Source organism: Lithobates pipiens, unplaced genomic scaffold (assembly GCF_037356315.1).
Source record: "Lithobates pipiens isolate NorthernLeopardFrog02 unplaced genomic scaffold, aLitPip1_a1.2 Scaffold_23, whole genome shotgun sequence".
In the NCBI taxonomy this organism is placed as follows: domain Eukaryota; kingdom Metazoa; phylum Chordata; class Amphibia; order Anura; family Ranidae; genus Lithobates; species Lithobates pipiens.
This window is the reverse complement of record NW_027507785.1, coordinates 301,063,377-301,076,145: the sequence shown is the minus strand read 5'-3', so window position 1 is coordinate 301,076,145 and position 12,769 is coordinate 301,063,377. Positions and strand designations below refer to the sequence as shown.

Below are 12,769 nucleotides of genomic sequence, written 5' to 3'. Positions count from 1 at the left end.
AAGATGATGCACAAGAAAGCCTGGAAACAATTTGCTGAAGACAAGCAGACTAAGGACATGGATTGGGGGTGTACTCACTTTTGTTGCCAGCAGTTTAGACATTAATGACTGTGTGTTGAGTTATTTTGAGGGGACAGCAAATTGACACTGTTATACAAGCTGTACACTCACTACTTTACATTGTAGCAAAGTGTCATTTCTTCTGTGTTGTCACATGAAAAGATATAATAAAATATTTACAAAAATGTGAGGAGTGTAATATATATGTAATATATATATATATATATATATATATATATATATATATATATATACACACATACACACACACACAGGGATCCAAGAATAAAATGGTGTCTGAGCCTGATATTTTGTCTTGCAGCACTGGTGGTGAGCAGGCAATTGCGCCGTGCGATGGTTCAATACACCCACAGGGAGCCCCACGCGGCCCCGACGTCCACAGAGCGCCACACTACACAGAGAGGGTCTAACACGGAGTGCAATTCACAGAAAATGAGCCTTGCACGGTGCACACGTCACACAGAGAGCAATATACACAGAACTGCGCAATGTATAATACAGACAGAGTTCTTGTACTATCAGCGGTGAAAGATCTTTCCTACAAACGAATTCTGTGAGCAACAAAAACTCCTTACTTTCTTGACCGTAAGCGGCACCAAAAACCATAAATCAAATTTATGAAGCTGTATGAATATACTCCACACCACTCTACTCTGTACTGTAGAAATATACTGTGCACAGTTCCATTATGTACACTGTGCTATATGACTATACTCCACACCACTATACGTTGTACACTGTGCTGTATGAATAATATGCTCCACTCTGTACACTGTGCTGTACGAATATACTCCACACAGTTCCATTGTGTACACTGTGCTGTATCAATATACTCCAGACCACTCTACTCTGTACACTGTGCTGTATGAATATACTCCACACCACTACTCTGTACAATATGCTGTACGAATATACCCTGCAAAGCTCCATTGTGAACACTGTGCTGTAGGAATATACTCTGCACACTGCTCTACAAAATAAACTCCACTCTACACACCTTCAAAGATCAGCTTTTACTCTGTAAAATAAAAAATAATAATAAAATGTATATTTTTGCAGGTAAAAAAAAAAAGTGCATTTATTATTTTTTTCTTAGGAGCCTGCGGAGCAATTAACAGGCGCAATGCCAGGCTCCTGTGATCAGCAGGCGCAATGCCAGGCTCCTGTGAACAGCAGGCGCAATGCCAGGCTCCTGTGATCAGCAGGTAGTAGGCGCAATGCCAGGCTCCTGTGATCAGCAGGTAGCAGGCGCAATGCCAGGCTCCTGCAGACTCTCATTACAGCGGTTTGCCCGCACGGGGATGGACGGGAGTGCATGCATCCCTGTGCAGGGGGTCCCATTCAAGTCAACTTGCACGGACACAGCCATCTCCCAGTCTGATATCCATGCGGGTACATGGCCCCAAACTCATACCGTTTGTGAACAGGATGCACCCACAAGGATGTCAAATTGGGAGATAAATGGTGTTCAAAAAATTAAATGGGACCCCCGGATACACAGAACACCTGTGCAGGTAAACACAGCCCAGGGACCGGTGTATTCTGTAGTACACAGCAGTGCAGGATGACCTTGGCCTTCCGTTTGGCCTGAAGGCCGTGGTCACTCTGTACCTACACTGTCGTCGCCGCCGTCTAATCAAGGGCTCAGAGTCAAAAGATATGTAAACAACGACTGAATGCCGATGTTACTAGTCTGCGTTGCCGCCGCCACTGCTTGCACATTGTTTACATCTCCGTTTGAGTCCTAGTTGACACTGATGCGGTGCGGGGAACTGCATGTGATTTGGACAGGAATTGCACCACATTCCTATTAAAATCAAATGTGATTCTTTGCAGTGCAATCTGAGTCCATTCATTTTGTATGGTTTAAATTGTACCGCACCAAAAAGTTGCTTGCACCTTTTTTTAGCCAGCACTGGAATCGGATTGCATGGGCGCGAACATTTATTCTGTGCGACTCAAAATCTCACCGCACCCACACACAAAAGTTGCATGCACTTTTTTTTGCCAATCTGAAATCAGATTGCATGGGTCAAATCGTACCGCACCTGCATGCAAAAGTTGTATGCACTTTTTCTTTGGCACACTGAAATCGGACACCCATGCGACACCATTCAGTAAATTGCACTGCATTTTGCAAACCATTTTTGGGGTGTTGCTATTTTAACAATGACACTTGTAGCAGTTCAAATGAACAGAGTGCGATTGTGATGTGGTGCGGGAAACACAGGAATCGCTCAATGAGTCATTCACTAAGCAACGGTGCAGGATGACCGCAGCCTTCAACACCTGCGCTCTGGCTGCTTATCGATCAATGAGTCAGAGTCAAAAGAGATGTAAACAATGTGCAAGCATCGGCAGCGGCCCAGAGTCACCTCGGCATTCAGTCATTGTGGATGAATGATTTTCTACATACAGTAGTACAGGGGTTGACAAATTTGCTTTGAATTTAGGAGCCAGTTAAAAAAGTTAGGAACCAGTTTTTTTTTTTTTTTTAAGAGTGGTATGGATTGTCAGCTCCCGGGGTAAGGCCACTCATTTCCCCCCCCTATCCCTAACTCACAATGGAGCACCCAGTCAATAACTCCATTGAAACGCTGTTACATCAGGGTTATGGGCTGACCAGAAAGAGTAAGGCTGGCAACAGATGGAACTGGCTGGCACTGGTTGCCACTGGCAGGCACGTGGAACTGCCAGATGGCATTGGCAGGTGACACTGGTTTGGAACTGGCAGGTGGCACTATTGGCACTGGCGGTGGCTCTGGTTTGGAAGTGGCAGGTGGTCCTGGTTGGCGGTGGCACTAGTTGTCACTGGCAGATGGCACCGATTGGCGGTGGCACTGGTTGGTGTTGGCAGGTGGCACTGGTTGGCGGTGGCACTGGCAGGTGGCACTGATTGGCGGTGGCACTGATTGGTAGTGGCACTGGTTGCCACTGGCAGGCACGTGGAACTGCCAGATGGCATTGGCAGGTGACACTGGTTTGGAACTGGCAGGTGGCACTATTGGCACTGGCGGTGGCTCTGGTTTGGAAGTGGCAGGTGGCCCTGGTTGGCGGTGGCACTAGTTGTCACTGGCAGATGGCACCGATTGGCGGTGGCACTGGTTGGTGTTGGCAGGTGGCACTGGTTGGCGGTGGCACTGGCAGGTGGCACTGATTGGCGGTGGCACTGATTGGTAGTGGCACTGGTTGGCACTGGCAGGTGGCACTGATTGGCGGTGGCAGGTGGCACTGGCTGGCACATGGAACTGCCAGATGGCATTGGCAGGTGACACTGGCATTGGCAGGTTACACTGGTTTGGAACTGGCAGGTTACACTGGTTTGGAACTGGCAGGTTACACTGGTTTGGAACTGGCAGGTGGCCCTGATTGGCAGGTGGCACTGGTTTGGAACTGGCAGGTGGCCCTGGTTGGCGGTGGCACTAGTCACTGGCAGATGGCACTGATTGGCGGTGGCGCTGGTTGGTGTTGGCAGGTGGCACTGGTTGGCAGTGGCACTAGTTGGCACTGATTGGCGGTGGCAGGTGGCACTGATTGGCGGTGACACTCGGCACTGGCAGGTGGCACTGACTGATGGTGGCACTGGCAGGTGGCACTGGTTGGTGGCAGATGGCACTGGTTGGTGGTTGCAGGTGGTATTGATTGGCAGTGGCACTGGTTGGCACTAGCAGGTGGCACTGGTGGTGGCACTGACACTGGCAGGTGGCAGGTTTCACACAGAGCACTCCATTACTGAAATGTAACAGAGGAGCTGTCAGAATTGAGCTTAATGTCGGAATGGGCGGGACCCGGCCGGGGTGTGAAACTGACAAGTAACAGAGAGGCGGATATGTCAGATTTGAGCTTGATGTCGGGGTGGGCGGGACTCAGCTATCAAACTCCAGCCAACGATTGGGATGCTTAAGAAAAGGGGCGGGGCCGCATATAAGTAGCGGCCCGCCCAGATCCCATTGGCTGGTGTTTGATAGCTGCTGGGTCCCACCCACCCCGGCCGGGTCCGCCCACCCCGAAAATCAAGCTGAAATCTGACAGATCCTCCTCTCTCCGTTGCTTGTCAGTTTCACACATTTAGCGCTGCGCCGCTGAGTGTGGAGGAGGGAGGAGGACGGCAGTCATTGTTAATGCTGCTGCATGTCTGGGGCATCAATAGTGAGTGGGCTGGTGGCAGCTTAGGCGCCAGGTTAAGATTTCTGGTCACATTGGTGACCTGGGGTTTGTCGAGCCCTGCAGTATTATGCATGTCAACTCTAAGGGGGGGGTGACAGTGGCGCTTGGAGACAGACGGATGGGTGGGAAACAAAACTATAGGTAAAGGTGATTATGATAATAAAATCCAGTGGTTGGGGGGTAGCTTGGACCCTGGAAAAAAGTTCAGTTCAGGCTAGTATGTGTTAGGAACAAGTTTGATGGTTTAAAGATGTATTTAGCACTCTAGAAGTTCAGCCAGCTGTGGAAGAGGAAGCAGCCGCGTAGATATATAACGTGGAGAGCAGTGGCGCTCATCTGAGTGCAGTATATTAAAATGATTAATGATGAATTTATTAAGATAAAATTTTTTAAATAAGAATGAACTCACAGGGTAAGGGTTAAAATGGCTAGTGAATGAATGAATGAAATACTTGTATAGCGCACAATGCGAACTGAATCGCCTCTAGGCTAGTCACAATGGGAAGCCTGCTGTGTAGTCCTGATCCAGATAGCTGGCGGTGTGGGGTGCTGCTGCTGTCTCGCTACCTGCAGGAGTTTCCAAGGCTCTGAGTCAAGCTGGCAGTTGCCTCCCCACCAGCTGTGACGTCACTGGATGTGGGGCACAAGGCCGGCAGGCGCGCATTCGGAGCATGCGTGCTCCTTCTTGAGGCTGGATTAGGACTACACAGAGAGCCTCACCTTACGACTAGGGATGGGCCGAACTGACCCCTGTTCGGTTCGCACCAGAACTTTTCGAACACCGCAAAATTTCGGACCCGAATAACGTACCCCATTAAAGTCAATGGGACCTGAACGTCAAAAATCAAAAGTGCCCATTTTGAAGGCTTATATGCAATTAATTGGGCATACAATTCGTTCGTGAAAAACATAGTTTTTTAAATGAGCAGTGATTTTTGATTTTTAAAGCGAACGCATAAATAATAATATAAATACATTCATAAAGCCAAAAAATGAAAATTTTCCCTGCAAGCTGCCTTCATTTTGCTCAGCAACAGCTGGGGAGCCAGTGTGAATGATGAGGCCACAATGTAGTGCACTGGGAACAAGATTAGAGATTTTTTGGATACATTCTGGTGTCACTTTGACTTTGAAGAAGTAACAGGTGCGTAAAAATTGGTCTTTGGGTATCGGTGGTGCCTTCCCACTGTACTCTTGATGAAAGCAATAATTGGCCTTGCTGTAAAAAAAATTGCAATGATATGCACCTGTCAAACAAGTGCAGAAAAATTGGTCTTTGGGTGTTAATGGTGCCCATGAAACCTATACCAAAAACATTCTTCCAGATGAAATGATTGAACACCCTCAAAGTCCTGCAGAGGTTCCACTTCCCAAAAAGACTTAATCAGTGACATGGGCATCAGGGGCTTCAATGCTGGTAATCCAGGACTGATTAATTTTTATAAAAGTCAAACAGTCCACGGAGTCTGTGGACAGACGCGTCCTATGATCAGTAACGAAACCTCCAGCACCACTGAATGCTCGTTCTGACAACTCAATAGCATACTGGGCAAGTTCTGGCCAGTGGTCTATTCTCATGACCCAGTAAGTCAGTGGATCGTCAGCTGGAAAGCTCTCCATCTCTGTTTTGGCCATGAGGTAATCGTCCACCATGTGATGCAGACGCTGCCAATGGGATGTGGAAGCTGACAGCCCAGGGCGGCGAGGACTAAAAAAATTCTGAAATACCTCACTCCAACGCTCCTCTCGTGACCAACAGACGACTCAAAATTAAGTTTTCCATGACACTATAACCTACTGGAGTCAGGAAAAATGTTCAATAAAATCCTCTTTAACGTGTCCTCAAGAGATTTTAGCTTCTGCACTCTCTTTGGGGAGGGGATGAGTTCTGACGCCTTCCCCTTGTAACTGTGGTCAAGGAGGGTTGCCAACCAGTAATCATCCTTTTCCCTTATGCTACTTATTCTTGGGTCCTTTCCCAGGCTTTGAAGCATGAGGTTGCCCATGTGCCTCAAATTTGCAGAGGCTTGAGAAGCAGACTCCTCAGGGTCACTCAGGATGACAGCATCTGGAACTTCCTCCTCCCAAGGGTCCTGGGGTTGGAAAGCCATCACTTACAGATTGACGCATGTCTTCCTCTTCTTCAAAGTCTATGAAAGTGCCAGAATCCTCCCCTCCTCCTGTGTGTTCTGTGACATAGGAATGGTGGTGTCTGGATAAGTCCTCCTCTTCCTCCTGCTGCTCTGCCTCCAGTGCCCTGTCCATAATGCCACGCAGAGTCTGCTCCAGCAGGAACACAACAGGGATTGTGTCACTGATGCATGCACTGTAACTGCTCACCATTCTTGTGGCATCCTCAAATGGTGACAATACAGTGCATGCATCCTTAATGATCAGCCATTGGCGTGGGAAAAAAAAAAAAAAAAAGCTGAGGTGGCCTGAGCCCGCCATGCCGTACTGGCACAGGTACTCGTTGATGGACCTCTGCTGCATGTATAGCCGCTGCAGCATTCCCAAAGTTGAGTTCCACCTGATGGGCATGGCACAAATCAGGCAGTTAACAGGCAGGCAAAATTCCCGCTGAATTTCAGCTAACCGAGCACTGGATGTGTATGACCACCTGAAATGGTTACAGACTCCTCTGGCCTGCTTTAGTACATCTTGGAACCCTGAGTACATACTTAGGAAACACTGAATCACCAAATTGAGGACATGTGCCAGGCATGGCACATGTATCAACTTTCCCTGTCTAAGGGCGGACGGGAGGTTTGAGCCATTATTGGACACCACCATTCCTGGCTCCAGCTGGTGTGGTGGGAACCACCTCTGGACCTGTCCCTGCAGAGCTGCAAGAACCTCTTGCTCCAGTGTGGTTCATGTCCCCTAAACACACCAGCTGAAGCACTGCATGGCACCTTTTAGCCTGACTCTGGGAATTGCTTTTTGAACGCTTAGGGGGTACCTGATGTTCCTAGAACAATTCTGCAGAGGAGGGCATGGAGGTGGCGGAGGAGGGGGTAGAGCTCACAGGTCTGGCTTCATCACCACCAGTTGTATGGAGATGTGGGGGCACAACAAGCTGCAGCACTGAGCCCTGTCCTGCATCCTTTCGAGTTGCAAGCAGCGTTACCACAGTGTGCTGTGAAAGAAATATATTGTCCCTGCCCATGCTTGCTGGACCACGTCAGCAGTAAGGTGGATTTTAGGGCTGACTGCCTTGTCCAACGATGTCATTCCCTTCCACATGATGATAGAGAGATGGAACGGCCTTACGTGAAAAGTAGTAGCGACTGGGAACTTGCCATTGTGGTACAGCACATTGTGCAAATTCACGGGAGGGGCCAGAATCTACCAGGCCGAAAGGCAGAAGTTGGAGAGCCAACAGCTTTGACAAGCTTGCTATACCATCATCTCTGTCAGTGGAGGCTGCTGAAATGTAATGACTCGGTATCACGGGGGGCAGACTGAAGTGGGTAAGGAGAAGGGACAGATTTGTGCCCCTTATGTGTGACTTTTAGATGCTCTAGCCATTTGGGCTGAGTGGGTGGACGTTAAATGCCTTGTTAAAGGGGTTGTAAAGGTAAAATGTCACCTTAATGCATTCTATGCATTAAGGTGAAAAAACATCAGACAATGCCGGCCCCCCCCGTTTTACTTACCTGACCCCTTGAAAGTCCTGCACTTGCACCCGACATCCTCTTCCCTGATCAGCCTAGCCGTTGATTGGTTACAGTGGATGGATTGAAAGCAGCACAGCCATTGGCTCGCGCTGCTGTCAATCACGTCCAATGAAACGGCGCGCAGGGGTGCGGGGCCAAGTGATACAGTGAGCGCTATGGCCGCCAGCTGTATCACAGGAGCACGCCTGCAAGCACTTATCATGCGAGGCAGCTCGCACGAACGCGAGAAGTCCTTGCGGGAGGGAGTGGAGACAGCCGCCGAGGAACCCCAGAAGACCAGGTTCGGGGCCACTCTGCGCAAAAAAAAAAACCTTTACAACCCCTTTAAGCAAGTGGTACCCAAATGGTTGGTGTTTTTGCCACATTTGATGTGCCTGAGATAGAGCTACACAATTAATCGTTAAAAAATCGTGATCCCGATTCAACCTCCCTGACGATCTTTATTGCAGAGTTTGCTGATTCTTTCATATAACAAGTGGAGAAACTTATCTGCTCACTCAGCTGTCAAAAGAAAACATCTGGCCAGTCTGCAAAGTTTTTAACATGAAACATTGTAACTAACATTTCCTTCTTAGATCAAAGGGATAAACTTACGTGAAGAGAAAAAGAAAAAATCCGGGCAGTCTAAATGCAAGAAGTTTAACCACTTAAAGTCTAAATCTTTTTCTGACACTTCTTTAAGTTAAAATCAATATTGTTTGCTAGAAAATTACTTGGAACCCCCAAACATTATATATATATTTTAGCAGAGAACCTAGGGAATAAAATGGCAATTGCTGCAATATTTTATGTCACACTGCATTTTCCCAGCGGTCTTTCAAACGCAATTTTTTTGGGGAAAAAAATATACTTCAATGAATAAAAAAAGGAAACTGTAAAGTTAGCCCAATTTTTGTTTTAATGTGAAAGATGATGTTAGGGCGTGAGAATCATGACCTATCTTCTAAGCCCTTGTACATACGGTCGGACATTCCGACAACCAAATCCGTCGGATTTTGTCCGAAACTGTTGCATACACACGGTCGGACAAAGTTGTCGGAAAATCCGATCTTTCAGAACGTGATGACGTTATTTCGTTACAACGGGACTACGTTCAGGCTAGTAGCCAATAGCTTTGCTCTAGGAATTTGATCTGAGCATGCGTGGCACTTTGTCCGATCGGAATTCTCTACACATGATCGGAGTATGTCCGATCGGAGCATTTTGTCTGAAAATTTTACCAACAAGTTGGAAAACTTGGTCCGTCGGATACTCCGACGGAGACCACACACAGTCGGATTATCCGACAAAACGGTCCGATCGGACACATTCCGTCGGATTCTCCGACCGTGTGTACAAGGGCTAAGAAAAAAAAAAACATGATTCTCATTTTAGCCAGAATCGTGCAGCCCTAGCCTGAGACACAGTTTGCAGATAGCAACAGTGCGATCTGCTGCAGATGTGCTGAAAAAGGCCCAGACAGCTGAGCTCTGGGGAGTGGCCCAGGAGATAACAGCTGCAGAATGTGATGGAATAAGGTGGCTGCTCTCTACTCTTTCTTGATGTCGGCCTCCTTGGGGTTGTGCTGCCTCACCTTCAGTTTCCTCCTCTGCTTTATCTGGCACCCAAGTCGCATCAGTGACCTCATTATCATCATTACCACTGGAGACAACTTGGCAATACACTGCGGCTTGGGGAACATGAATGCCAATTTGTCTACCAGTGTTCCTCCCTTTCTCTAGGCTCATGTTCCTGTCACTCTCAACCTCAGAACCAACCTCTGAATCCAGTAATGTCTGGGCATCATCAAGGAGCAAGTGGCTGATGCTGTGGTCAAATAACTCAGCTGACTCATCAATGGCTGATTTTGGGGCTATGGCAGGAATAGATGTGGACAAGGGGGCAGGTTTATCCCCTCTGACAACTGCAGGGGACTGCACACTTGTCTCTGCTTTCTTGACAGGGGACGAGGCAGGTTTAGTAAGCCAGTCCACCACCTCCTCTGCATGCTGTGGCTGGACAGCTCTGGCAAACTCAATAAATAGAGGAAAATTATGCCCTGCCTGAGGAGTGACCACCTCGTCCACCTTTGCCTGTGGACACATTTGTTGCTGGCCCCCTTACAGTGCCAAGGGAAGGAGGCGGTGCTTACAAGCAAATGTAAAAAAGAAGTTGAAATCTATACGTAGATGTACTTTAATCCATGTTAAGAGGTGTTTGGTGCACTTTAATTAGAGTACTCACACTACACAGACAACTATAATATACTGCAATATAATGCGCCAAACTACAGTGACACGCAGAACTATCTGGCGTTAAACTGGCAGTAACGCGCACAGAAATATATGGCGTTAAACTGGCAGGAACGCGCACAGAAATATATGGCGTTAAACTGGCAGTAACGCGCACAGAAATATATGGCGTTAAACTGGCAGTAACGCGCACAGAAATATATGCCGTTAAACTGGCAGTAACGCGCACAAAAATATATGGCTTTAAATTGGCAGTAACGCACACAGAAGTAAATAGCGTTAAACTCGCAGTAACGCAATCAAGTAGACAGTGTTCAACCATCACTACACTGACGCCATCTGAACTGTACCTAGTCTAGCTATACACTAATGTAAAGGTTACTGACACGGTCTCGCTACAGTGAAACTATCTGAGCTGTCCCTACTCTAGCTGCACACTATGCAAAGCTGAATGACGGTCCTCCTCACTACACTCACACTAACCCTAGACTGACACTAAACTAATATCCTACACTGACAATTGAAGCAAAATAGCACAGTGTAGCACACTAACTGATAGCACTGAACAGAGTCCTGTCCTATCTCTCTCCCTGCAGAAATCACACTTAAAAACGGCTGCCATTGGAAGAATACTTTTACACTGTGGGGCGGGAATGAGCCATGATTGGATAAAGTCATGATGACAGTGTCCAATCATGACTGACAGTGCTCTGTGCCCTGATTGGCTGAAGCTTTCACTGCTTCAGCCAATCAGGGTTTCCAATACACTGTTCAGTGCTGCAATGCATTGTGGTCGGTTCGGGGGGCCGAACGACCGATTTGTTCGCCGAACAACAAAAGTTCTGCCCGAACTTCTGCTCGGGCCGAGCCGTTCACCAATCCCTACTTGTGACTAGCCATTTTAACGCTTACCCTGCGAGTTCATTCTTATTTTAATTTATCTTAATAAATTCATCATTAATCATTTTAATATACTGCACTCAGATGAGCGTCCATGTCTGTCTGTATGAATGGAGATGCAGTACAGATCACTTTTTAGGTGGGATCTGGCTGCCAGCAAGGCTCTGCCTACCATTCCATACCTTTGTGGATAAGCGCTTATAGTCCTGGGGAGCCTTTGCTGCGCCACCCTCAGACTGCTTTGTACCACTACAACAACAGGGCCCACCATACCCTGCTACCTCTTACAACTGCATGGGGGAGCAGCACAGGGGGTGTACACCGCCGCTGCATGGGGGAGCAGCACAGGGGGTGTACACCGCCGCTGCATGGGGGAGCAGCACAGGGGGTGTACACCGCCGCTGCATGGGGGTGCAGCACAGGAGGTGTACACCGCCGCTGCATGGGGGTGCAGCACAGGAGGTGTACAACGCCGCTGCATGGGGGAGCAGCACAGGAGGTGTACACCGCCGCTGCATGGGGGAGCAGCACAGGAGGTGTACACCGCCGCTGCATGGGGGAGCAGCACAGGGGGTGTACACCGCCGCTGCATGGGGGAGCAGCACAGGGGGTGTACACCGCCGCTGCATGGGGGAGCAGCACAGGGGGTGTACACCGCCGCTGCATGGGGGAGCAGCACAGGGGGTGTACACCGCCGCTGCATGGGGGAGCAGCACAGGGGGTATACACCGCCGCTGCATGGGGGAGCAGCACAGGAGTTGTACAACGCCGCTGCATGGGGGAGCAGCACAGGAGTTGTACAACGCCGCTGCATGGGGGAGCAGCACAGGAGTTGTACAACGCCGCTGCATGGGGGAGAAGCACAGGGGGGTGTACAACGCCGCTGCATGGGGGAGAAGCACAGGGGGGTGTACAACGCCGCTGCATGGGGGAGCAGCACAGGGGGGTGTACACCACCACAGCATATGGAGGCAACACTAGATGTGTACACCGCCACTGCATATGGAGGAAACACTAGAGGTGTACACCGCCACTGCATATGGAGGCAACACTAGAGGTGTACACCGCCACTGCATATGGAGGCAACACTAGAAGCGCACAGGGCAGTCTCTCTGTAGCTGCACCTCCTCATGACAGAGTACGGTAGGTGGTGGAGGGAGCGGAGAGAACAGGAAGTGCCGGTCCCCCGGGAATCTCACCTCTCTAGCCGCTCTCCGCCGGATCCTCCTCGGGGAGTCAGGCCGCTGCACACTGCCCGGAAGCCCCCTCCACGCTGACAGCACTTCCGTCTGCAGGAGAGTGACACCTAGCGGAGCCCGGGGGAAATGCCACCTGTGCTGTCCGCCTATAGGGGAGATAAGCTGCAGCTACGAGTACTGGGGGGAGGAGGGCACAAATGTGTTCTCTCTGGCTTAACATGACATAACACTGTGCACCTCCAGCTATGTCCCCCTTGACATAACACTGTGCATCTCCAGCTATGTACCCCCTGACATAACACTGTGCACCCCAAACTGTCCCCATGACATAACACTGTGCACCTAAAGCTATGTCCCCCCTGACATAACACTGTGCACCTCCAGCTATGTCCCCCCTGACATAACACTGCACCTCCAGCTACGTCCCCCCTGACATAACACTGCACCTCCAGCTACGTCCCCCCTGACATAACACTGTGCACCTCCAGCTATGTCCCCCCTGACATAACAC

General features: G+C 49.2%; 1 protein-coding gene across 1 annotated transcript in view; it reads right to left on the bottom strand.

Moving 5' to 3' along the window:
- The window catches only part of ZZZ3 (zinc finger ZZ-type containing 3), an 80,894-nt gene extending 68,535 nt beyond the window's left edge, over window positions 1-12,359 (bottom strand). Inside the window, exon 1 of the mRNA XM_077450422.1 lies at window positions 12,259-12,359. The gene's annotated coding sequence lies outside the window, so the exon portion shown is untranslated. The remainder of the gene's footprint in view (window positions 1-12,258) is intronic.
- Between the last annotated feature and the right edge of the window lie 410 nt (window positions 12,360-12,769).